General features: G+C 32.5%; 1 protein-coding gene across 2 annotated transcripts in view; it reads right to left on the reverse strand.

Moving 5' to 3' along the window:
- MAP2 (microtubule associated protein 2) overlaps positions 1 to 23,054 on the reverse strand; it is a 356,866-nt gene that overhangs the window by 231,799 nt on the left and 102,013 nt on the right. The window contains exon 3 of one of the 2 annotated variants that reach the window (XM_031958144.1): positions 16,823 to 16,912. The gene's annotated coding sequence lies outside the window, so the exon portion shown is untranslated. Of the gene's footprint in view, positions 1 to 16,822; positions 16,916 to 23,054 lie in introns of both variants that reach the window. The other variant, XM_031958143.1, reaches the window with a different exon arrangement.

The raw sequence follows: 23,054 nt of genomic DNA on the forward strand, positions 1-23,054 counted from the left end.
GCAGGTGCTGCCACTGAACATTTTTAACCACACAGGCGATTTGCACACTGGACTGACTGTTAGTTTAGGGGGCTTGTCAAAGGTCATGAGGCTTGCTAATGACAGATGTCACTTGATCCCCTATTTTATACATCTAGTGATGGAGAGGCAGAAAAATCATTACTGGAAAAAACCTTAGGGTTCATTTTACCCAAATTTTTTACTGTTACAGATTAAGAAACTAAGGTCCAATCCAATCCAATCCAACAAATATTTACCATGAGTCTGCTCTTGGCAATGTACTGTTTTGCTCTGGGAACTATAAAATTGGAACAAAAAGCAACCACTGATGTTAATAAGTTTAGGCCTAAAGAGATTCATATCACTACCTATCATTATCTTCTTTTATATTTTTATCACACTTTTCAACTGGCAAAATTCTTTAAACACTATCTCATTTGATTTTCACAACACATTTGTTTTTGAGAATTTTTAAAATAATCTATTTCTTCTGACTGACTTCTTTTTGAAAATGAAGACTAAATAACCCTGATGAATGTGATGGCATATTTAAATCCTAAAAAAATCTCTGTTGAACTCCTAAACAGGCCTGTTTCCATCCATGGCCATTCTGATTGGGTTTAGGGTTCAATGGGAAAACAAAGCAAAACAAAACAACAACAAAACCCAAACCAATAACTCCAATCTGTCCCAGCGGCAGGGCAGAAAAGAAAGGAAGAGGAGTAGTGGAAAGGAAATAAAAAGGAGAATAATAGAGGGAATAGAGTAGAGTGATATAGGTAAGAGAGAATAACTAAAGATCAGCTAAACTGTTCATATGAAATTTACATTAATGTGCAAAAATATCTCAAATATTCCTTACTTTATATATAAGTGAAACATGAAATTAGAAAAAAGTTTTTAAAGAACACTTAAAAAATCAAAATTACATATAATATATAATTTATATTATGATATGTTACATATCATTTTATAATTTTATATATAATTATAATTTATATTGTAGTAAATATAAAATGAAAACTTGCAAGTTAGAACTTTTAACCAAAAAAAAAAACCTCATTTAATCTAATCTATTCAAAATTTACTGATCTTAAAATACAAGTACTTTTTGTTTTTACTAGGTTTAAAAAATAATTTTAGCATAAAATTTTGCTTACTTAAAAACTAAGGAAAAATTAGATTAGGAATATTTCATGTATTTTTGTAAAATATATTTATAGACCATTTCAAAATTTATAATTGAAGAGTAAATATAATATTTGTGTGTATACATGTACAAAAATGTATATACATATAAACATAATTTCCTGCAAATTGGAACTAGATTATAAATTCTGCATTTTAAAAACAATTAATTTAGGAAAGTTGTACCTATGTAGAAGATGGACTACACTTTCTTGCTTTCAAATCACAAAAGTGAATATTCATATAAAGTTGGAAATAATCAGAAATGCTATGTTCACAGCAAAAATTCCAAATTGTGTGTTCATTGAACATGGTACACACATAACACATGAATAACACATGGAACACATATGTGTTCAAATATATGCATACATGTATTATATACACACATTTAACACACACACACACACACACACACATATATATATATATATATATATAAATTCATGCAGGGTATCCCCAAAGTCTTAGAGCTTTAACAGTTTAAAATGTTATTAAGACCTTTGAGATAAGCTGCATATAGTTAAGAATTATATTAAAATATAACATATTTTATGTATAATATACAATTAACAAGTCTTTGATTAAGTCTATTATAAGCCATTAAGTGACAGAATTGTGTTGAAATTCACCCATTTCTTGGTGTCTATCAAAAACAATCAATAAGTAATGATACTGTTGAGAGTATAAAAGAGGAAAAAAAAAACTATGTTGAAGCCTAGACATCAAAGAGACCAGCAGCTTTCTTAATGTATACCAGTTTGCCCTGACCCAACTTTCTCTTCGCCCTACACAAGAGAACTTGTTCATATACCTCAAAAGGTTTAGGGTCCAACAATAAACATTAATTTCACAATATTGCAGCAAAAGAAAAAGACTAGTGAGGAAACAGTTGCAAAAAAGAGAGTTAAAATGTCATAGCAAGCACAGTCCTAGATTTTCTTTTCACATATACAACTCTTACAGATACTAATTAATTCCTTTAAACTTCTCACTTATTTTTTCTCACTACCAAATTTAATGTATGTTACTTTAAAAAAAGATCAGGTAAACAGCCTTAATTTGTGGGAAAACTACATGTTTAAAGTGAGCTTAAACTGAATATTAATTTGAAGAATTATGTAAATCATAGGATTTTCCAAAATGAAAGTCATTTTATATTTTAAGCACCCAAACTGTCTTCTGTAGTTTTTAATGCCAATTCTTGTGGATACCAAAAGAAGTTGCCAAGTAGACATTATATTATGTAGGCTTCCCATAGAACAAAGCTGTTTCACTATTTTAAACAAAAATTAAGAGGGCCAAAAGGATGGTATATATTTAGAGCAGTGAGAAGCTGCCCAAAGCAAACACCAGAGAAATTCTCTTAAGGGAGGAAAACATCTCTGTTACCATTCTAAACTAGGAAAGCAAAAGGAAAAAAAAATCCACCCCCAAAAACCTGATTGGAAGAAAAAGGAGACCTTTAATTCCCACTAACTTTCTATTTAAGAATTCCCATACTTAGTCACGGCTTTTAGAAATAGATTCTTATAAAAGTTGAGTTTAAATTATGAATAGGAGTAGGCGCTTAAGTGTGAATCAAAGACAGATCTGGAAATCTGGGGCAACTCAATCTTTGACTCAAGTCACTTAGCAAAAGAAATAAAAATAAAGAAACAGAATTATCAACTGCGTGATACAGTTAGCTATATGTGTTCACTGGGTTCGCCTCTGCTCAAAGTGTTTGTTGGGAATCTAGTTACTTGAATGTCCATAACTGCTTATCATGCTTTGTCTCTAGCATATTGCTTTGCAGAAACTTACTACTGTTAATGATGGTGTTGTTGAAGACAATGATACCAGAAGGCATGGAGTGATCTTTTGTTTAAAAAAAAAATCATCCCTCAATGTTAGAGAAAGCCATAATAGCTTAAAGCTGGAATGTACTTCAAAATACTCTAGTCCAAGCTCCTCTCACTCCTTTCATTTTAGGTATAATCAGTAGCTCCAGAGGCAAAGCCATTTTTGAGCCCATATTTTTGACTCTCAGGGCGAGAGTCTTTTCCTTACATTCTTTACTTCAGAAATGAAACGTAATGATTTTCAGTCCTAGTTATTATCTATTTTCTGGGTGTGTTTATCTTAACTATAATATTTCAATAAGCTTCAAATATAACTGCAAATTTTTTTGTTTCAATTCACATAATAGGGCTTGGAAATGAACTTAAAAGACATTTGACAACATAAAGTTCTGTTACTATTAACATTAATAAGTTTGGTTATACAGTTTATCTATTACATTATGAGATGATTTAAAATAACAGAATTTTAAGTACTTTTAACATCTATACACAATTGGGGGATTATATATAGACACATATACATAGATACATAGATCTAGATATGTATGTATACTTACATAATGTATATTCATATATAATATAGCTAGATTTATGTATTTTTGTATATCTATCTATTTAGATATATGGACATATATGCATATTTACATATATGTCTCTATATAAAGATGTCTACTTCCCTAAAAATTCAATTCTAATTCTAATTTGAATAAGATAGGTTAATGTACAATACAGCATATTTGGATATATGAATGTATAGACACACATATATATCAACATTATATATATCTAGAATATGCATATTTTTATGTAGATATGTCTAAATATATTATCTATTTATAAAATTATCACAGCTAAATGGTACAGTGGATAGAGAACTGGACCTGGAGTCAAAAAAGACCTGAATTCAAAAATGACCTCAGACACTTAATAGCTGTATGACCCTGCACAAGTCATTCAAACTCTGTTTACCTCAGTTCCCCCATCTGTAAAATGGAGAAGAAAATGGCAAAGTATTCCAGTCTCCATATAAGGTCATAAAGAGTCAAACACGACTGAACAACATATGCCATGATTTATAAACATTTTCTCTTTTCTCTTAAATTCTTTGGAGATCTTGGTATAAAATAATGTTTAACTTTGAACAGTTACTGGATAACAAAAGCCCACATAGTTCTAAGGAGATGTTTAACTGTTTAAGGAAGTTTTATTGTATCCATTTCCACTATCATTTAAATAGCGCATAAAAAGCAACAGAAAATTCCTGACCCTAGAAATAGAAGTCCAATTACTGAGCATATATTAAATTTGTAATATGATCCATTTATATCCATCTATGAAACATCTTCCAGGTCATTGCTTTTTTGTTTGTTTGTCCTATCCTTCCTAGGATGGCCCGTGTTCATAATCTTGCCTTGTAATTTATTTCCATAGTTTCTGCTTTGTCCTTGTTTATAATGTTCCCTGACCCTTGCCCTGCCTCCATAGTCAGGGCCATGATTTTCTGTTCAAATTATCTCCAGTCTGTTTGTGTTACTCTTTTATCCTTCATTTTCTTCAGACATTCCTCTCCTCTGTTGTCACATCTGAGGCCCCTCTTGGTGAACCGCTCACAAGGACGGTTTCTGGTCAGGCAGATGGTGCCCATCATTTCTACTGGGAAGTTAGTGAATAGCAAGTCTACTCACTATTCTCATTCACTAAGTTCTATAAATGGACTGCCTGAAAAATGAGAAAGATGGAAATGACAATAAGGTGCTGTGTTTAAAATGAAGGGCAGGGCAGGAGAGCACAGCCTCCATGAGGTCTTACTTCCCTAAGGATATGATTCTAATTCTAATTTGAAATAGACAGGTTAATCCACAAAAGTGATTTCTGTAATCCAAGAAATATCTGAGGTCTTTTAAAAGTCCTCTTTTCTAGACTTCTTAAATGGGATCTTTTAAAGATCCCATTTTCAAGGCTATCGAGAGCAGTTGTATTATGAATATGATTCCAATGTTATCTTTAAAAGCCATTGGGTCCCAGCTGATACCCCTACAAACATTGGGAAGCCTCCCTGCTCTTCCCTGCCTGTGAATCTAGAAAAAGGTTAGATTGTTATCCTCCCCTTGCAGCTGGAACTGAGGCTGATCCCTAGTACTGATCTTTTTGTGGACAGGAGATTAAAAAGGGTAATAAGGAACAGTCAGAAAGACTGATAGTCTTTGATGAAAAGGGAAAGAGATGAGGGGAGGTGCTGTCAAATCGATCTGACACCCTGTTCCTGACCTAGAGAGCATTAAGTATTTTAGAAGCTACTCCAAGGAAACAAGTAAGCCTGCCTCAGGTACAAACACAAAATGGCCTTTAAAGACCCAACTAATAAATATTAGGCTACAGATCATGAATAGTTGATTAAGGAAATCTAGCTGCTATATCTGTTATTTTGTAATTTTTAGACAGTATCATCTCTCTTAAAATTAAAAAAAAAATAAAATGCTCACTATGCAATGAGTTATGGACCATTTTTTTTTATCATAGTCAAGAATGGAATTGATTAAACTAGGTTTGTGTTCTCAGAAGATGTATATAACTATCTTTTAGATGTCTTATTGGAATATATATGTGGTTTTATATATGTGTGTGTGTGTCTGTGTATAAAACACACACACACACATATATATGTATGCATATAATTTAAAGCAATGAGTTCACTTTCCTCATTACTTCTAATAAGACTAGGCACAATGAACTTATTAAGAGAAAATAAGTGAAGATAGGCAGCAAATGCTAAAGACAAGGTCATAAATGTTAATGGTATAACCTCACTTATTAATATCACTATTGTTATTAATATCACTAACCATTCTGCTAGAAATCTGTAATCATTGTGTAATTTCCCTTCTTTTTTTTTCCTGTTCTCTGTACATAAAGAATTAAGATTGTGTAAGTGAGAAAGGGTCACTATGATATACCAGTGGAGGCTGCTTAATAATATTCATTGTTTCCTTTTCAAAAGATGCTTTATCCATCATTTCAGTGTAGAGTTGTTTTGTTGTTTTTGTTGTTGTTGTTTTTGAGAAAGCTAACTATTTGGAAAATGGAAGTCTTTTACCCAAATCCATACTTATATTACAGGTATTAAGAAACAAAGCTTCATTAGATTTTGGTAAATGACATAGAAAATACTTAAAACAAAACAAAACAAAACAAAATAACCTACTACTTTTCATCTATTTATCACAGACAGATGCTTACCATGGGTGCAATATAATGACTGGTTCCCCAAAGCCTATAATTATAATAATTGGGGTCATGTGACTTATCAGCATGCCCCAGCTTAAAAAGCAGATGGCTAAACATTAGCATTTGAATCAGCTCAGGGAGGGACTTTTAGTGAAAAGAGCTAAGGAATAAGTATAGCAGAAACCAGTGAATGCAGTATCTCAGTCAATTTCAAGTAGTTGTTTAATTTCCTTCTAATAACCTTTCTAATGATCTTCTTTGTTTTCTTCCAGTACTGCAGACAGCCAATGTACCTTCAGATCTGGTTAGCCCCTTTAATTTTACCCAGCATCTATTTTACTTAGAGGTTAAGGGGAAAGTGAAGATAAAAAGCATTGCATTCTCATCCTTCCCTGTTTATCCCCAAACTGAAATTGTCTTTCCTCTGAGAAATACTGATAGCCTGTAGACTTAAAAAACATTGTGTTGGCTTTTCTTGAGCATGAATGGTTTTATTTATTTTATTAGAGAAGAAGGCTATCTCTTCCACTCCATAATAGATTTCTCTATTTGTGAACTGTCTGGTTGGGAACTTGAATGAAAAGTGACAGTTACTGAAAGTCTAAAATTTCATCCTAAAGCTTCTCATTGCAGACTAGATACGCTCTTAAACAATTCAATATGACAGTCAGTTTGATAACCCTGGAAAACCAAAGAAAATTCACACAGCTATGAGCTACTGGAAATTCAATTGGAAAGCTAAATGTCAGTTGGATATTTCCAACTTTTTTTTTCTCCCTCCTTAGTAGAGAATAAGAGGCTCACAGAGAAAATACTCTGAAGGATGGGGCTTGGGAGTATTTTCCCTGCCTTTTTGGAAATTTACTAATAAAGGAATCTACTTTTGTACCCTGGGATAAGGTGAACTATACTCCTCTCTACCCACCACACTGGAGAGGTTGGCTTCCTTGATTCACTATGTGGTCTTCCTTAAATTGTTTCCCTTTCTGAAATACCTTCTGATTTCTGCATCACCTGCCCAAATACTATCTAATCAATATAGTCCAGCTAGTCTTACTTCTTCCATTAAGTCTTCTTTTGCCTTCCTTTTCTCTGAAAGTAGGTGGCCTTTGTTGCTCTATGACACATAGGTTAGTCTTTGATTAGGTGCATACATCGTATGTGGAGATTTTGCTGTAATCTTTTCTCCACAATTCTCATAGGAACAATAGACCAAACTTCTATTTCTATAGCTTCCACAAAGTTTATTGGGAAAAGAAAAGAAAAAACATTAAAAATAATCTAGAAATAATTTTATATGTAATCCCTAATTTCTCTTCCTTTGGGGGAAAAAAATCCTCAAGTGAATACTGAATGAGCCTTACAAAATTGTTTTTTGTCAAAAAACATCTTACCCAGACCAAAATGGATTGTAACTTTAGAGGGGAGAAGACTTAATACTATTGACATGCTTTTTTTGCATGGTTAGAGGTTACTAGAGGTCATCTATTTCTACTGCCTAGTTAATAAATAAAGCAACTAATTAAATAAATAAATTATTCATTTATTATGACGGCATCAGTGGATAGAAATGTTCAAGCAGTGCTTCTCCTTAATTTCAATTTTTAAAGGAAATGAAGAAAAAAAAAAAAGCTTCCAAAAAGTTAAGAACTGAGACAAGGGTGTCATTGACATCAATAAAGAAATTAATCAACATTTATTAAATACCTAACAGGTGTGATAAAAGCTGAGAATACAAAAAAGAGGCAAAAAGCCAGCTTTTTCTGTCCATATAAAGGCTCATTAAGAGTTGAGGCTCAGAAAGATTTAGAATGACCTCCTAAAGTCATTCAAGTAGTAAGTAATAGAACTGGAATTAAAATAGATTGTGTCAGTTGGTCCTCACAATATTTAACATGCTACATGGTTCTTCTAAATTATCTACTTATTTCAGGGAAGTCAATTGCAAAAAGAAAGTTCAGTTGTCATTGATGTCAAACTCAGAAATAAGGGCCACTAAACCATACATAATGATCCTTGTGGGCTCCATCTTGACTTAGTTATGAATTGTATTATCATATATTTTACTGTATTTTATTTTGTTGTATTTCTTTGCTGCATGTTAATCTGTTACGGACAGAATTCAGGACAGTTGTAGGTGGCACAAAGCCTTTGAGCTGTATATTGGACTTCTCTGCTTGATAATACATATCCATACCTTGGTTCTAGCATCTGTTCAAGTTATCATCTATTTACTTTCTCAGACAATATTTTAGAAAGAAAGCTGTCTATACTTTTCTTCCACTTCTCTTTCTTCTTAACTTTTTGCAGTGTAGCTTCCATTTTCATCATTCAGTGGAAATTTAATTACAGTGATCTTGTTATTGACAAGTCTATGAATGCAATGTCTTTTTCCATCGTCATCCTTTTTGAACTTTCTGGTACTTTTGATTATCTTCCTGATACCATCTCCATTAGATTATAAGTTCCTTGAGGTCAGGGACTGTCTTTTTGTGTCCTCAGCTTTTATCACAGAACCTGGTACATACTAGATACTTAATAAATTTGATTGATTTCTTTGTTAATGTTGATGACACCCACCTTGACTTGATTCTTAACTTCTTGGAAGTGTTTTTTTTTTTTTTTTCATTTCTTTTAAAATTGAAATAAAGGAGAAGTGCTTATTTTACTTTTCTGTCCTTTAATACCTTAATAAGCACAGAGGTAAGACAAATGGGTAGGAGTTACTAGCAGGCAGATTTTAACTCAATATAAGGAATAATTTCCCATGCCATTAAAACTACCCAAAGAAAAGATCAAAGGAACAGAGCTGGAAATAAAAAAAAAACTTTCAAGGGGTCTAGTTCAACCCCATTATTTACAGACAAGGAAACTGAGACCCACAAAGGTCAAGTGACTACAGCAAGGTCCCATAGATAATATGTAGAAGAGCCAAGACTAAGCTCCTTTGTTAAATGCGGGACACTTTCCATTTGTGCCTATCTACCTTTCAGATTTGCAGAGGAGCTTGGGAGAAGGAGGTGAATGAACCCCACATCACTAATTTTCAAGACAAGACTAAATGATTATGTTGAAGAGCAATTATAGTCAGGGCTGAACTCTTACTCCTGAATTTGCATTCTAATTTTAAGATTTTGTAAAATACAAGAAAGGAAAGTTTTATTAAAAGCAATAGTTCCTACTTAGTGGTTTGAGTCCTTTTTGGAAATATGCAAATTCCCAAAATGGTTTAAAGGGGTTTCAACCGAAAAAAAAATTAATAGCACTTCAAGCAGTAAAGTAATTGCAGAACATTATGAATAGTCTATTAAATTACTCTTGGATTCAGAATATGTTTGTGTTATTGTTGTTGGAAATTGTTCATAGAACAAAAAAACTTTAGAAACCACTATATTAAAGCATGCTATAATTTAATTGCACAAACAAATGATGAGTAACTGACATTCAAATAGCTTTTTAATGTTGGCAAAATGTAGCACAATTTTATTTAATCTTCCTAAGAACTCCATGAAGGAGACATGAAATGTCATTCTTTTTCCATATGAGTAGTCTCAGAGAGGTTGAGTATGTTGTACAAGGCTGAGGTGGTAGAGATGGGATATTTAAATTTAGTTCTTCTTAACTCCAAGTTCTACATCCTATCTACTATGCAACACTATCTCTATCTTTTTTTTTTAAATAGAAAAAGGTCATTTCTGCCTTCCTGCATTAATTCATTTAATAAATATTTATTAAGCAACTATGTTCTAGTCATTACAGATGATTATAATCTATAAATCTGGCTCCTTCCTTTTAGGAGCTTGCCAATATGCACCAATGTAGCAGGATAAAAATGGTTTCAAGAAATTGAAGTCATTCCATTTTATTCTATAGGAATCACATACCACCGTGCAGCTATGATGAATTGAAATGGAACAGAAAATCATTAGCTAGGCTCCACTGTACAGCATCTGAAAATAACACAGCAGTATTGATGTTTAGTCACACATTTTTCCTTTTCAGCATTTTAATTTAGCTTGCATGACTGTCTCACATGTGGTAGCATGCTAATATGAGACAAAGATTTGCATCTTGATCTCTGAAGCAATGAGACAGCTAATAAATCCCAAGGTGGGAAATCTCCTCCAAAATATTCTCACTATGAAATTACTACTAGGAGTGATTGTATTTGTTCTCTATTCTTTAAGAAATGAGAAAATGAACACAAAAATTAGAGGAAATTAGGAATTCTCTATAAAGAGAAAATATGTTTCTTGTTCCTGAAAGGTTATCTGTAAAGTTAGATATTCTCAATCCTGAATGCATTTTTCATACTAATGTTTTTAAATTCAAGATGTTTAAGGAGAGAGGCAAGTAAGATACATAATAAAAGTAGGGTAAGGTCAGAATCAGAAAGGAGAGAAGATTTGTTTTTTCTCTCATTCTCAATTATCTCCTCCACTCCATTTTTCTATCATTGTTTTTGCATTCTGTCCCCTTATTTGTAGTCGTGATATCTCTCTTTAATCAATGGAATTCTAAGGCAGGAATTTGGTATTTTTAATATGGGAGTCTATGAACTTATTTCTTTAAATATGTATTACCTATGAAGAAAGACACTATCTGCATACAGGGAAAGAACTGATAAATAAGGAACAACTAGATGGTGCAGTGGGTAGAGCACCAGCTCTAAAGAAAGCAAGAGGAACTGAGTTCAAATTTGCCTCCAGACTCCTAAAAACTTATTAGCTGTGTGATCCTAAGTCAAGGCACTTATCTACAGTTGCCTCACTAACAAGTGATAAATAGGAATATTTATAGAATATTTTTATGACTCTCTCTCTCTCTACATATATATATATATGTATGTATGCATGTCTATGTATATGTATATTTGTGCCTAATGCTAATGGTAGGGGAAGGAAAAAAGAGAAAAAAAGAAAAAAAGAAATTTCCAAGATAACTTTATTATCTATTTAAAAGGACTAGCAAGTGATACATAATAGATGTGCAGTTTCATATATAATCATTTTTTGTTATACTATGTCATAGAAATGCTTGTTTTATTCCATAAATTAAAGATAAATTTAAAATATAGATTTTGATAAATATATTTTAATATAATTTGTTTTCTTTGTAATTCTATGAATTTTATTTTATGCATTTAGAAACACTATTCTGAGAAGGGATGCATAGACTTTGCTGATTGAAAAAGGGGATCATGACACAAAAAAGTTAAAAAACAAAAAAATCCAAATAATTCTGATGCAAGGAAGGGATGAGTTAATTCTGTTTGACCTAGGTCCTTCATTTCCTTCATGATTCAACAAATGGTGGAGGTATGATAGAGTTCTGTGCATTCCTCAAACCCTTACATATATATATATATATATATATATATATATATATATCTATTAAATGATCTCCATAGAAACGATCTCCTCACTTTTTTGCCTCCAACCTTTACCAAGCAACATCACATCTATCCTGCAAAGACCAGATCAAATATCATTTCTAAGAAAGTCTCCTGATTGCTTCCATAGCCAAACAAAAGCAAACTTTAACCCTTTTTACCTCATTTATATTTTTGTTTATACTTACTTTCTCTTTTATTGAGTGTGTGAGTGTGTGTGTGTGTGTGTGTGTGTGTGCATGTGCACACGCGCGTATGTGTGCCTATAATGTATTTCCTATTGGATTGTAAATTCAGAAGAGTAGTGTTGCATTTATGTATTTTTCTTCCTTAGTATATCTTCTTATACATATCAAGTATTTAATTAATGTTTATTGGATGAATCAATACATGAATAAGTTGTCCTAGGTCAACAGGTCCATATTCAGGGTTAAAAGAATCATTGCAAATTCATAAATACAAATTATAAAGGAATAAGTATGTTCCATGATAACTCTGAGATAGAAATTTCATATGATCATAGTATAATTCTATTCTTTTGGGATTTATTAGTTATAAACTTTATGAAGTAATTCTAATAACCTAAAATAGTATCACTATATCCATAACAAAGACTTCATTTTCTTCAGATACTCAGTGTCTTAAAAAGATACTTTATGTGTTTCCCAACATAGATGCTACTTCACTTCATTTAAAAATATTCAATGAATCTGTGATCGTGTCTGGTATTTCTTCCACCAACAGAGATAATGACCACTGTGGCTCTTAATTACATAAGTAATTGTGACAGGGTAAATGGCAGAAAAAGAGGCAGAAGATACTAATTACCATTGGTTTTAAAGTGTGTGTGTGTGTGTGTGTGTGTGTATATATATATATATATATATATATATATATACATATTAATTATTGGTACTTTGAGAAATCTTTATCCAATAATCAATAAATTGACAAGCTGTTGAAAGTATGCCCCATCAATATTAAAAATGCTTGTAATGAGACCAGACAGAAGAAAGTTATATTTAAAGAGAAAAACATACACACTTTCCTTGGAAAGGCGAACAATGTAATTGATTACTGTGCTTTCAAAGTTGATAAAATACATCATTTCATGGAACACTTGATCATTTTATCTAGAATTGGTTATGATAAACATAAAAATATGGTGTACACAACACAGATGGCAAAATCTAGGGGAAAGAACAAGTGAAATTCTATGAAGAACTTTATGAGATCTATACATTGTGCTGATTAATATTGCTACCTTGGACAAGTCACTTATGTGAGCTTCAGTTTTCTGATTTGTAATGAAAGAGTTGGACTAGATGTCCTATAGTATTTCCAGTTCTAAATCTATGTACAATTAAAATTTCAAGATATCTGAAGTAACATGAGCTTAATGTCCAAGGCTACACTGTTAATAAATCCCACATTCTAAATTTGAACCCAAGTCTTCCCACATACTAAATTTGAACCCAAGTCTTCTTGACTCCAAGTCTAGCACCCATTTCCCCATAAAATGGTGCCCTTTGGACAATTAGCAATAATCTATGTAAATAAGTTATCTCACTCATCATCTGTTTTCCCTTCCATAAAATTTAGTTCACAAAAATAAAATAGAGATCATTAAGATTAGAATATAACCTAATAAGATTACAATGAAAATCTCTATATCCACAGTCTTTCCAAGCCCCAAATAATGACACATTTATTTCAAACAATATTTTACATAATACATTTATAAAACAGCAAAAGGATTAGGAAAGTCCATTGAAGTTCGCTGAAATACAATTTGACCTATGCTTTGTTTGACGTAACAAGGTTGGAGAATGTAGAGGTAAAATGCATTGTTACATTTTTTATTCTAAAAATAATTTTGACCACTGGGTCAAATGTGTTCTCTTAAGACAATGTGGTATATGAGAAAGAACAATATAGAGAGTCCAAAGGTCTAGCAACTGCCTACTCCTGTGACTCTCCTTAAAAGGCAAATCACTTGTCTGGACCTCAATTGTGAAATGAAAAGAATGTATTTGATGATCTCCATGCTCACTTGCAATGCCAGCAGTCTAGAATTCCAGGTAAAATTTAGGGTGCTCATGTTCATTTCATTTTCTTCTGACCTGTTTTAGGTGATGATTTCCCAGTTTGTTTGTTTGTTTGTTTTTTCCTGAGGCAATTGGGGTTGTTACTTGCCCAGGATCACACAGCTAGGAAGTGTTAAGTGCCTGACGTCAAACCTGAATTTTGACTTCTGACTTCAGAGGTCCTCCTGACTTCAGAGCTGGTGCTCTATGCACTGCACCACATAACTACCCCTGCTTTCCCAGTCTTTAAGTAGAAAGCTTAAAAAATTCCAGAGATGTATTAAAACTTGGCTGCTTTAATGTGATGGAATGAAATATCTTTATATTTATATTATTTAAAAACTGGCATTTGATAATCATCTAGGAAAGAGGGAGAACTAATAATGCTTTGTATTAGCATCCAAAATGAACAAAAGCACCTGTAGATTTTTCAGACTTCACAATTGAATTTTTAAAAAATACAAAAGAAATGAGGAAAAGCAATTTAAGCTAAATAATACCCTTTAATGCTTGATCACTCTTAAATTGAATAATAGGGGATAAAACCTGAACCAAAGCTTACTGACAATGGCATCTCAACTAACATCTTTTCCAAGATTTAATAACAGGATATGATTACTGAAGAAAAATAATGTTAGTTATTTAAAAACAACCTCTATTTTATGAGTATAAACAACATCATCTTATCCCCCAATGCACTGAGGTAAACTAGTGCTTATTACTCAAACAAATCAACAAACAAAAGCTTGAGCAACAAAAATATATAAGGGTCACTGAAAGGAAATAGGATATTTAGCTCAGAAAACATAGGGGAAGGGCACAATAACTTTCTTTGATTGTTTGAAAGAGTGTTATATGGAATAGGGAGCTCACTTTTTCTGTCTGGCTTTTAAATCTAAGAAGAGGAGCAAAAGAGAAAAGTTAGACAATGTATATGGAAAAACGTTCTAATCATTGATTGTACCCTGTGTCTAGAATGTAGTCTTTCCTGGGCTCTGCCTTTTAGGCTCCTTAGCTTACTTTAAGGCCCAGCTCAAATCACTTTCTACATGAGGCCTTGTCTGATTTCCCCTATTGTTAAGATCTTCATTCCATACTCCTTCTCCTACCCTTACTACTTTATAACCATTTTTAATTTATTTTTGTTTATTTAAAAATTTTTTTTTCTCATTAAAACTTAATTTTCTTGAGAACAAGCTGGTTTTGTTTCTTCTTCACAATTAACAGCATCTATCAGAGTGTTTGATGCACAGTAGGTATTTAATGAATATTTGTTCAAAGGAGGATTAGATAGTTCTGTCCAAAATAGGCTAAATCCAGAAGTAATGAGCTCCTTCTCATTGGTGTTCTTTAAGAAAGATTGGATGATTTTTTTTTTTTGCAAGAGATAATCTTATTCAGATAATGATTGGATCAGATGGTCTCTGAGAACTCTAACTCTGAGACTTTGATTTTAATTTACAGTGGTAGATAGAATCTGCCAGTGAAATCACTGAATTTGCAATGTATTGTATTAAATATTCTGTTTACAAAGTTAACATTAACAAGTTAACAACTCAGAAAATCCCCCCACTAATTTTCACTGGCATATAGCTTCTGAAAACCACTTTGATTTTTACAATGGATATTTGGCACAAAGTATGTCCTTTGATTTTGAACACAATGCAAACTTATCCAGAGAAAAAAGTTGAGGTAATTACCTATGCAATTTTGGCTTTTTCTCTATTTTATTTTAATTTCTAAAATAATCATTTTTTATGCTCTTGAATTCATTTTATGCATTCCATTACTAATTAGGAAGTTTTGTCTGAAAATTTTCCCAAGTTACTATATTTGGTTTTCACATGAAAGTCATATCCCATGGAACTCAGCCCATACAGGTAATAGCTTCCATTATCTAAATATGACATGCAATAATTATCTCAGGTTTCTAGGAAAGAGTTCCAGTATAGAGTGGATATGTCTGGAAATGATAATATCTTCTAGGTATTTAAGTGCACAACTTTTTAAGAATATAGATTGCAATTGGCCTATATTGGTAGAAGGAGTAAAACCACAGGTCTGGACAAACTAAATTAATCAAATAGCAAAGTTATCTCTAAATTTGCATAATAGTTTTGCATATCTATTTTATCATTTTTCTAGCTTTGCTTCAGGAGCAGTGAATATCATTAACTTTACAATTCTACCTTAGCCTTCTTAATTAACTTTCATGGTTTTCCAATCTTTGAATTAAAAATACTCTTGGAGATTATTTTCTTCTTAGTGGCGGTTTTTTCTTTTTTAAAAATGCAAAAGAATATAATGAAGGAAAATGATATTGAGAAAGAAATGATCTACATATCAATTTCCTTTTATCTCAAATAATACTCCTTCCTTGCTGATACTCTAATTTAGTATTGTAGTTTTGGGGTAGTATATTGCATATATTGCATATTTGTATGTCATATCCCTTTCCCCCCATTACTTTGCTAAATTTCAAAGTTCTTTAGGACAAGGACTATGTTTTATTTGTCTTGGTATATAAATGTTTAGTAAACAGACAGTGATTAAAGGATGAAGGCATTGAAACAGCCATGAATGCTTTATACTTGAAAAGAAATAATATGCTTACTCTATTGTATTTTAGCTTTAATATTCTTTTCTGGAATATATGCAAATGATACTACTAATCCTTTAGGAAAGGAGAAAAGGAATAAGTTGTTATTAAAGGCTCACCATATGCCAGGAACTCTGCTAAATACCTTATAAATATTATTTTACTTGATTCCCACAACTGTTAGAAGTAGATGCTATCATATCCCCATTTTACAGGTGATAAAATTAAGGCTAAGGTTAAATTACTTGTCTAGGATCACATAACTATTAAATGGCAGAACTCTTTTGAAAGTATTTTCTGGATATTTTTTGTTTTTACCTCAGTCAATAAATATTTTAGTGCCTATAATATGTCAAGCACAGTGCTAGGTATTGGATATATGAAAACTAAACCTTGAAGTGCTTGCATTCTATCAGTGGAAAAGACATATAAATAAAAATAAAACAAAATATATACAAGCAAAATAAATAAAAATATTTTTTTTTACCTTTAATAAGGAGGAACCAGTGACTGAGGTGACTAGGTAAAGCTTCACTCAGGATATGACACTTGGGCTGAATTTTGAAGGATGCTGAGTCTTCTAGGATGCAAAGGTAAGAGACAAAACATCAAGAAAATGGAGATAGGAAATGCAATGTCATGGACAGAGAACAAGGTTCATCAGGCTGGACCATAGAATTATGGAGTGAGATAATGTCTAAAAGTCAGGAAAGACAGGCTAGTGTCAAAGTGTTCAAGTGCATTTATGTGGCATACTCAAAAGGTTATGTTTTATACTAGAGGAAAAAGGGAGTCATTGGAGTTTTATGAAGAAGAAGAGTTTTTATGACCACATAGTGATGTGGTCAGATATTTTTAAAGACATCCCTTTGGCAGCTATGTGGAGGGTGGGGATCTGGATTGCAGGAGAGACTTAAGACATGAACACCTGGAGTCTATTGAGATATTCCTGGTGAGAAGTGATGAGGATCTGAGACCTGCTAAGGCGATTCAGTAGAATCACCAAGGCTTTGTAATTGATTGAATATAAGGGATGAGTGAGAAGGGACAAGTTGGAATTGAGGAAGACTCCAAAATTTAGCAGGATAATTGTTGATTTAACAGTAATAAGGAAGTTAGAAATGCTAGTCAAAAAACATTTATTAAGTGCCTACTATATGCCAGATTGGGCCAGCTAAGAGGGACAGTGAATAAAGTGCTTGGCCTGGAGTTAGACTCATCTTCCTAAATTTAAAGCAGCCTTAGGCATTTATTAGCTGTGGATAAGTCACTTAAATCTGTTTGCCTCAGTTTACTCATCTCTAAAACGAGCTGGAGAAAGAAATGACTAACTACTCCAGGATATTTGCCAAAAACAAACAAACAAACAAACCAACAAACCCAAAATGGTGTCACAGAGTCAGATATAACTCCAAAACAACTAAACAACAAAATATTCCAGCTACTATGCTAGAAGAAGGGGTGTTTTTAGGGGTGAGGAAAGACAGAAACAGGCAAAACAATTCTTTCTGTTTTGGACATGTTGTATTTCAGATGTTTATAGGACATTTAATTGGACATAACCAATGAGTGGTGATAATACTTAACTGGAGCTCAGGAGAGAAATAAGGGAATATGAAGATCTCACAGGCTTATGACTAAACCCACAGAAGCCAATGTGGTCACCAAGAGCAAAGAGAGTGTGAGGATACAACAAGAACATGTTTGTGAAATGTTTTGCAACTTTTAAGTGCTTTATAAAAGCTAGTTATTTTTATTATTTACTCATAAAGCAGTTCAAGCAGAACATCAATCTTTGATATATGGTAAATCATTGTATCAATTACTATGTACTGTAACTAAAAACAATACAGTAACAACAGAAATAAAAACTTCATCCTTTTCCCTAATTCAAATAAGAATTAAATTAAGGAGGATTCAAATGACATTAATTCTGAGGTAAATTCATGCAGATACTATCTAACTAATGTATTACAACCTACTTAATAATCCCAGGTATTGCTTATTTATAAATGGAAATATCATCATAAACTGCCAGTTTGCTTTTTAAAATTTATTATTGTATTTTATTTATTTCTTTTAAAAATTTATTAATTTTTTATATTTATTTTTATAAGATTTTGATTTCCATTTTTTCTCCCTCTCTCCTGTTTCACCTCCCCCATGATGGCAATCAATCAAGTGGCTGTACATATATAATCATATTAAACATATTTCCATATTAGTCATGTCGTGAAAGAATTGGAAAAAAAGGGCAAAACCATGAGAAAGAGAAAAGAACAACAAAAAAAGTGAAAATAGTATGCTTCAATTTGCATTCAGACTCTATTGTTCTTTCTCTGAACGTGCATATATTTTCCATCAGGTGTCTTTTGGAATTGCTTAAGACAGTTCTCACATGCCTCAGTGCATCCCTTGGTGTAACATTGTATATTACCATTGGATATTAATGTTCATAATAATCACCAATATCATCAAGGCAGAGAAGTGTATAATACATTCTAGAAAAGTTTCTATACAAAATGATTAAAACTTTAATGTCAACAAGACCTGAACACTGCAATATGGCATAGGACAAGAAAAGACACTTAGTTGATAAAAGTGAATTGCCATCATATTGAAATATAATAACTTGTGCTGAAATATAACTCATGTGAAACTCTGAAAAAAAAGCAGGAATATAAAATGCTATCAGCGAGTTATATGGTGAAAGAAACCATGAGTTGGCTACATGGTAAGAGTGAAGAATGACAGGTGAACCCAACAGCCAGAATGTTCCATGATAATTCAAGACAATCAGAAGAAAAGACAAATTCTCCACCATATTGGGTGTATTCCTCTTGCCTGGATTTTTAATGGTTCATGGGTAAGATTCTCATAGAATTAGCAGGCATGAATGGGTGGCAATCTGCATCACTAAAGAGATTTCAAATATATATGAGATCCCAGATCCCTCTAATTATTTGGTTACCACATAACTAAAAGAAATGTAATTTAGCCCTAATGAAAATCAAACTACAAGCAGAACGATTCTGTTTCTTCTCTGCTTTTCAAGGAATTTGTTTTGGAAAACGGAAATGTGTTTGTTGCAGGAAAATATTTGTATTCTATAAGCCTCCATGTATTTCTGTATATGTGTATGTATGTATGTATGTCTGGCATACATGTGTGTATGCCAAATAAACCTTTCATATATAAGGTCATCTTTAGAAGCTACTTCCCAGACTATTAATTAAATGTGTTTTTAATCATTATAATTCAACTTCTTCCTAGTAAGTTGAGAGTAAGAAATGAGTAAGAAATTCATGTTTCAACAAGAATGAAGCTAAACGAAAGTCCTTTTACTACAATCTACTCCATAAGCTAATTGTAGTTACTCAGCAGCTCCCAGAGACCTGGAAGTTGGCAGGTATCAGACTCCTAGACAATTTCACTTTCTTTAACAGAAATTTCCCCAGGGAGTCTGACTGAAAAGGAAAACAGACCCTCTGTGGTATGTCCATTAATGTAGACAAGCTTCAAAACTAGCAATGATAAAAAATTTATTAAGCATTTTGATTGCTATGTAACTGATGTATTTGTTTCCCTCACCACCACCTTCCACTCAAATCTGAGATTACATGCTGATTTGTGAAGGTTGAAGAACCAGAAAGTATTGTTACTTTTAATTTCACAAAATTCTCATCTTAAACTAAGCTGATTGTAAAAAAAGCATTTAAAACTCTACAGCTAGAATATTTAAGACATGAATTGAATACTCCATTTCTTAAATCATGTAAAGGGTTTCAAAGAGATCACCAGCTGAACTATGATTGAGAATGGCATTCCATCTTTCAGTTTAAACACTAAATAAGAATCAATGCTAGTTACTCAGAGAATTAATTGATTCTATGAACAAGCATGGAAGTGGATGCCCAAGCAGCTGCCTGCTGGAGTTATTTGAGAGTATCAAGACTAAGTATAAAAGAAAATCATCAGCTGAGCACATTTGTTTTGTTGGCTTGGATCCAGTTCTGCATCCTCAAGCCAGTGTTAAGAAATTTCCAATGAACTGTGTTTACCTATTTGTTCTGTATTTCCTCAGTGCCTCTACTTCCGCAGTATGTTAGCAGATCTGTGTGAGAAAGTAAATTTGCAATTCTAAAAACATTCTCTTCTGGGACTTTTTATTAGGTCACATAAGGAAAGGAAGTATTTAGAGCAAGAGGCAATTAGAGAGACAAGAGCCTGCTTTTTCCTTCCACTCTGGTCTACCTCATTGTAGAAATGTCAGAAACAAATTTCCAGATTTAAAAAAAAATGAAAGAGAAGGAAAAAAAATCCTTTTTTTTAAACCAGAGTGAACAAAAAGTATTTCTTTCCAGAGTCTAAAAAACTACACTGATGAATGTAAGTGCTTCCAGCACTAACTGGTCTTTCCAGTCTGATATGTGAGTATAGCTGTACTTGAGCCTCTTGATTGAAGCAGTAAACAGATAACTGGGGATTCTAAAAATCCCTCCAGGATGATGACAAGATTGTCAGCAAAGTTCCACAGAAGTATTTTTTTTTTTACACGTATTTACACTCAAAAAATTGGAACATGGTAGTTTCAAATATAATTGGAACCTGTACAATGTGTAAAACAAAGGGATTATTTTAAAATAATTTAAAAGAATTTAGGAACTTAGCTATACAGAAAAGGTTATTTTAAAATAATATTTTCTGTATAGCTAAGTTCCTAAATTCTTCCAATTAAAAAGATAATGTCTATAACTAAATAATTGTCTTCCATTTGACAGAGGCCCAGAGAGGTTAATTGAGTGATTTGCCCATTGTGTAATACAAATAGAAATTTAATAAACAGGATTTTCTTTAAAAACAAACAAACAAAAACTCCAGGCCTCTGCCTACCATACCACATATTCTTTCTAATGCCAAATTATTATTTTGAGAATTTTGGGGGTATAATTTTATTCTTTCTTTCCTCATTCTCTCCCTTCCCTCTCATGAAGAAATCAGGGGACATACAGTATACAGATGATAAAGACAACACTATTAGTTCATTCAACATATATTTATTATACATTTTATATATGTAAGATACAAATATATACACACAGTATGTGTGTATCTATATGCATGCATACATACATGCATGTCTATATATGCACAAATAGATAAATATATATGGAGAGAGACATTCAGAGACAGAGACAAACAGACAGCCATAGTGAGACAGGAAGACAGACATAGAGACAGAGAGAAACAGAGAAAGAGAGAGGAGGGAGCATCCACTATATGGCCCATTCACTCTGAGGAAGAAAAAGAAAAAAAGCGGATCTTATCATCCACAAGGGAGAAAGGGCACGCACAACTGGCTGTAATAAAATGTGACATATTATAATGTTAAAAGAGAAGTAGAGACAACATGCTTTGGAATATAGAGGAGGCGAGAGCAATTTCTTCCACAAAGCCATCCCTCTCCCTTATGTCATTGTAGTTGGAGGAAACCCAGGGGTTCCAAAAGTATAGTAAAAAAAAATTCCAAGTCCTTTGAAGCTTTTCTTTAGATAAAGATTGACTCTGCCAACTGAGGACAAAGCCAGTTATATACATGACTCAAAATTAGTACACTGATTACTAGGTCATGAATTCTTGAGTCACAGGAGACTTTGAAATAGTCATTGTGAAGATAGCAAACCTGAATTGTAATCAGACTGAAGGAGTGAAAGCAATGTTACCAGTCATAACTTCAAGGGAATAAAAACTCTAATCTCACTCTTCTTAAAGTAATAATTTGGTGAGGAAGGCAATGTGGTATACTAAATTTGGTGCTTGATTTAAATTTAGGAATGTTTGGCTTCAAATCCTATGCCTGAAATTTACTAGCAAGCACTCAATGTCTCTAATATTCAAGCAAGTTTTCTAAGATTTCATTAATCATAGTCAGAAGTAAACACTGCCTTGATCCATTTACTTTGGATAATTTAGAAAACTGTAAGTAGTTATTGGGTCTGAATTTCATAAAATCAAATAAAAAGAGAACACTATTGACAAAGTTTCTATCCCAAACATTAAAATTTTAAAATATTTTATGCTGCTTTGGGATCAGTGATAGAAACATTCAATTGCATAACATGAGTTTTACAAGTAGTCCACCATCTGTTATCTTTGAATGCATTTTTGCTTACTAAAAGCATTTCTAATAATTGAACTGTTGCTACCATTCTTCAAAGGAGAAAATTGAATGCTGGTCATTTATGAATTATATGATAGAAAACTTGTTTAACACTTTCATTTCTCTCTCTTCTCTGTCTCTGACTCTATTTCTTTTCTATTCTGTCCTCTCTTTTCTTTTCTTTCCCTCTGTCTGTCCCTCTCTCTCCTCCTCTTCCCCTTCTCTCTTTATGTGTGTGTGCCTCTTCTCTCTGTAAATCTGTATAATTACTAATTAAGATTTGTTTACTTGTTTATTTTTTTCTGACAACTCATAGCTTCTGTATCTCTGGTTCAAATCTACTGATTTATAACACTCCTTGTTTTGCCCTGATAGATACATTATTGAAGATATCCATGTTCAGGCACAAAAAAAAAACCCAAGATAAGTAGTGAGTAATAATATTTTAAAATGAGCTCTATACATTCATATTTAAAATTCTTAATCTCCAATCTTTTCAAAATAAAAGATACTACTAGAATTGGAAGTAGATAGGCTGTAGGTAACAAAAGAGTGGATC

Source organism: Sarcophilus harrisii, chromosome 3 (genome assembly GCF_902635505.1).
Source record: "Sarcophilus harrisii chromosome 3, mSarHar1.11, whole genome shotgun sequence".
NCBI lineage: Eukaryota > Metazoa > Chordata > Mammalia > Dasyuromorphia > Dasyuridae > Sarcophilus > Sarcophilus harrisii.